This window comes from Chironomus tepperi, unplaced genomic scaffold (assembly GCF_022539635.2).
Source record: "Chironomus tepperi strain 1889 unplaced genomic scaffold, CSIRO-AGI_Ctep_v1 contig_479, whole genome shotgun sequence".
Taxonomy (NCBI): domain Eukaryota; kingdom Metazoa; phylum Arthropoda; class Insecta; order Diptera; family Chironomidae; genus Chironomus; species Chironomus tepperi.
In genome coordinates this window covers 1,003,794-1,009,567 of record NW_027226601.1, presented here as the reverse complement: position 1 = coordinate 1,009,567, position 5,774 = coordinate 1,003,794, and positions in this window count along the sequence as shown.

Genomic DNA, 5,774 nt, shown 5'->3' with positions numbered 1-5,774 from the left:
TCCAGCGTAAACGAATAGAAAAACTGACCGTTAATGTTGTACGGTTTTGCAAGAATTTGTAAGGTTTTTAGCACTGCAAATTTGAATGAAAATTTAACGATAAAAAACACGAAATTTTTATTGTTAATAGCAATTGATATTTACTGAATTAACCATGTTTATAGTATAATTTCCGCAAATTATCAACTAATTAACAGTAAAATTTAAAATTTATGTTTTAAACTCAAGAAAAAGTTAAATTTTTGTAATAATTTTTTAACGGTTTTCTAAATTTCAAACATAAGTGCTAAAACGAATTCTTGAATGCTAAAACGAATTCTCGATCCGTTTACGCTGGGTCTTTCTGTTAATTTTCACTATTATTGCACTCAAGTGCAAGTTTTAATTATTTCAATTTTCTTTCTCATTTCACTTTAAATTCTTCTTTTTTTTATATATTTTACTTCTTGATTTATTGAATTTTTTATGATGCAGAAATTTTTTGATTTTTTTCAACACAAAAGCACTACAATGCACTTGCCATTTTAAGACGTGCCTTAATATTATTTCTGTTAAATGTTTTTCATAAAGAATTTGCCTTTTACGTCTCTTTTCACATCATCAACAGCATCGATTGCATGCTGTATCTTATTTTATTATTTATTGGCAGTTGAAGCACTCCCGTTCCTTTATAGAATGTGGGTCAAATTGAATTTTTGCTTTATTTTTTGGCAATTTTTTTTTCGGTTTTTCTAATTTCTTCAAATTTAAAATTTTTTTGAATTTAAAATTTTCTTTTTTATTAAAAAATACACAAAATTTATCAAATTAAATCCACAATGATCAGCATAAAATTTAATATAAATCCATTTTTGTTCTTTGCCCGCAAATCACATCCAAAACACTCGATTTAGTCTATTTCGAATATTATCCACGTAAACTTTAAACTTCTTCGTCCGATCACGTTGACTGTTAAGTTGTAACTGCAGAAATTGTGCTGAAAAAGAAAAGAAAAATTAAACAACTTGAGACTTTCTCATTTACATCTTCTCTCGCACGCTCATTTAAGTCTTTTGATTCTCTTTTACTCAATTTGCTTTTCTGCTGAATTGCATTTTATTTTTTTAAGGCAGCTGAAGTCAAGTTTTGCGTTACGACGAAAAGATAAACAATAAATTGAGCGTGTTTTGGTACTCAAAAATGTGCGGTTGTAATGTTTGTCGTTGTATGAAAAATAATTGAAAATTCCAGTGCAAAAAAATGTCAGTTGATGAACATGTTTGTGGTATTTGATGTTGTTTTGTTCATAAATGACGTTATGGTCAAAGAGGGAATTGAGTATTATTGAATTAAGCAGTAAAATTTCATTATTATTTAAGAACTGTTAGGTTTGGATTCCTGTAATGACCATTCAACGTCATATGGATCATATGGATATAAGACCTAGTCTTATGAGCTGAAGGCACTGTGATTAGCAGTGTATGTATCATTGGAATTGCGATAGTAAGGGCTATTTGCCGTGTAGTCGGGTAACCCCGATAGCTCTGTGGAAGAAACATGAGCCATGAATCACAACTGATCTTAAGGGTCAACGAACAGGTCATTCTCTAACAGACGATGAGTATGTGAGCATGCTCTTTTCTGTGCCATGTGAGCATTCTCATTTTAATCATTTAAAAGACCATTATCCTTATTTTATTAACTTAACTAACTAAAATTGCCAATTGCAAACATTACCCCAGTCCAGCACTCGCAATATTATAAACTTGCGAATATGTTAATGTTCCTTGAATGAGCTCTCCTTCCCTTGTCACTTGACACTCAACCATGTAGTCTCCACTTTCAAAAACTGGCGGCACATTACTCATATCTGGTAAATAATTCTTGATGTAATATTTTACTCCTTTTTGAAAATCACATGACTTTAGTGGTGGAAAGTTAGTATGTTTGTGAAATCCAGCATAAAATATATCATCATCTTTTATTAACTTGCAGATGTTTGCGGGTCCCATTTTGTAAGGTGTCATTTTGTACTCATTTCCTGCTTTTTTGAATAATTGACAAACTGCCTACGTAAGAGAAATTAATTAAAATTCCATAAATATGTCACTGTTAAAACTTACATCTAAATCCTCAATTGAATCAATGTACATCTCCATAGATCCATTAAAAACAAATGTTGTGCGATTGAAACGAACAACTTTAAAATCATCTAATTTTAAAATGTTGCTGTTTTTCACCATTGGGTCAAGTTTGATAAGAATGCATTCGAATAATCCATTAGAATCCTGGAAATAAATAAATTGGTTGTATATTTTCGAAAGAGGAGTTGGCAGCACCAGTCAAGCGATTTTGCAACTGGCAGAATCAGTTGAAGTCCCGGCTTTAAAAGTTGTAGTTTTACTTTGTAGTTGGAATCGAACCCATGACTACAAGCAGTTCGATTTAAAAACTATAAATGCTTTAAAATAGACTTGATCTTTTAATTGTCAACTTTGCCAACTTAAGACTTGATGTCTCAGATGATATTCACTTCCAGCTTGAACATTATAAAGACACAAATTATTACTTACTTGGATTAAGAAGAATAGAACAAATCCCAAACATAAAATTTCATTGGTATTAAAACAATTCATTCTGAATTCTTAACTTTTAATGAAGTACCTAATTAACATCATTAGCCTTTTATATCGATACTGAAAACAACAACAACCTCATTATTGCGATCAATCGCGATTGATTTAGATTGATAGATTTTTGTCGATTAAAAATGTGTACATGCACATAGTTGACTAGATTTACGTAACAATTTAAGTTGGATTTAGTCAACAAACTTATTTGAAGTCATTAACGGCTTCGGTCATTGTCCAAGAGGCATTGAGAGAAAGAGTTCAGAGCTCAAAATTGAATCGAATTTTATAAGAAGATTTGAGTCGACTTTTTCATAAAAAATCCGAGTTCTAAAAGAATTAACACAAAAAAATATGTCAGCAAATTTTTAGGTTATTATCAAGGCGTGGAAACTATCAAAATAATTAGGATACCCGGAATAATTTGGATATTACGTGGGTTAATTGTGAATTTGGGATACATGGGATGTGGATCAATATTTTAATAGTTTCCACGTCTGGTTTTTTTATTTTTTTGACACTTTCTCAGAGAATTTGTATTTATCCGACAACAGAACCAGCAATGTTAAAAATTTGAACATATGCCCTGAATCCTTGCAAAAACTCAGTGCCTGCATAACCTTTGCATTCGAGCATATAATCGCCATTTGACACAACTGGTGGAGCTTTGTTCAAATTTGGTAAATAATTTTTGACATAATACGTATATCCATTTTTCCATTTCCGGCTTTTTTGTAAAATTCACACAATGTCTGGAAGGAATTTAAGTTGATAGTTTTTATATGTAAAGAAATGATGGATAAAATACCTCAACGTCCTTAATTGAGCCATTATAATTAACCACAAGTGTACCATTGGTAACAAACGTTGTTCTGTTATACCTAGTGACTTTAAATTTGTCAAGATTTAACACCGAACTGTTTTTAACAATTGGCTCGAAAATCGCCAGGATGCACTCAAACAGTCCAAATGATTCCTTTTAGAAGAATCAAATTTTTATTTAAATTATGAAGACAAATTTTATAAAATCACTCACATGAATAAATACAAAAATACTAAAACACAATATTAAACTTTTCATTTTGATTTCTATTTTGCATTTAACAATGTTTATTAACTATATTTTCAATATATATCTACACATTTCAACAATTTCCTTTAATCACACTGATCATATCACATTTGATATGTAATAAATTACAATTAGAATTGAAATCATCAAAATCGTGTGTGCAATACATTAATACGTAATCATTCAGAGAATTTTCGAAAATACAAATGATTTATTTAACCGAAAGCGACAAAATTCACTCGCAGAGCTTCCATCATTTGTATTGCTCTTGTAGTTTCCCGTTGAATAGCTAGCTGAGGAGTAGGGTTTCCAAAAACGGGCATTTTCTGGAACGGGAACTGGAATTCCAGTTTGCGATTCCGATAATTTCACGGAATTCTGGAATCTCAGGAGTAAGATCTCAGAAAACAGATATCTTCGAAATTTTGGATTTGAAGTACTAAATCCGCTCTATCGAGTTACTGGATTACAGCGAACTTTTTCGACGAACTTTTGAGACCGGTACCAAGACTAAGGAGCAATTCTTTAAAATCTCGGTCTCGAAACTTGTCATTTGAGAAGGAGTGGTTTCTATCTCGAAAACCATCAGAAGCGGTTAGATTTGTTCGAGAGATTATCGAAATATCACTTCATTAAAAACGAAATCCCCGAATCCTATGACAAAGATCTGAAAACATTGATATTGTACAAACAATTTAAAATTATGCATTTAAATTTTGTTCGTATTTTATTTAAAATTCTAATATTTGTTTTAAGTTTTCTACTTTTTTTTTTTTGGAGTGCTGTCGGTACATAACAGCAAATACAGCAGCTTCTCGGCATAGCACAACTGATGTCCGGCATATTCCTTCACATAGAATTTGTATTTATCCAAAAAGATTTTTATCAATGTTATAAATTTGACTATATGCCTTGAATCCTTGCAAAAACTTATTATCTACATAACCTTTGCATTCGAGCATGTAATCGCCGCTTGCTAAAACTGGTGGGATTTTACTCAAATTTGGTAAAAAATTTTTGATGTAGTACGTATATCCAATTTGAAAGTCGCAGCTTTTGATCGGTGGAAAATTGGTGTGAGCATGAAAATCCGGATAAAAATATTCATCTTCACTCATAGCTTTACATAAGTTTTTTGGACCAACTTTGTATGCTGTCACTTTGAATTCATTTCCAGCTTTCTTGTACAATTCACATAATGCCTGAAAAGAGTTTTGGTTGATGGTTTTTTAATGTAAAGGAATGCTGCATATAATACCTCGACATTCTTGATTGAACCTTTAAGAAGCACAAAAGTACCATTGTACACAAACGTTGTGCGGTTAAAACGAACGACTTTAAAATTATCAATATTTACTTCTGAACTATTTTTGACAAGTGGCTCGATCGTCGTCACGATTAAGTCGAACATTCCAAGAGATTCCTATTAAAAAACCAAATTTTAAGTTAAATTATCCAGAGAATTATTTATAAAGTTACTCACATAAATAAATACAAGGATACTAAAGCACAATATTAAACATTTCATTTTGATTTCTATTCTGCATTTGACAAAATTTATTATTTTCATTCACAATATATATGTAGTAATTGACTATTATTGACATGTGTCTACAATATCGATATAACACACTGATTAGATCACAATATATAATGATAATAATAATTTACAAACAAGGTAAAATTCCCCCCAAATTATTCTTTAGCTTAACACATGCGGAAGTATAACAAAGTTTTGAAAAAATATAAAAAAAATTAAGAAAATTTCTCGAGTTATTGATCAAATGACTAAAGCGAATTTTTGTCCCAGCGATCAGTAATTGATTAATAAGTTACTTTCAAACCTACAAAATGAGATCCAGTAGGATCCAGGCCACTTTCCAACCCACAAAACGAGATGCAGTAAGATCCAGGTCACTTCCAGACCCACAATACAAGATCCAGTAAGACCTATGTCACTTCCAGAACTGCAAAACAAGTTCCAGTAGGTTAATCGAAAAAATATGCAATAAAGATAAATTTTTCTTATAACGGTTTTTGGAATTCAAACTTTCAAATGATTTTGCCAATATTTATATATGTGGTCATACAGA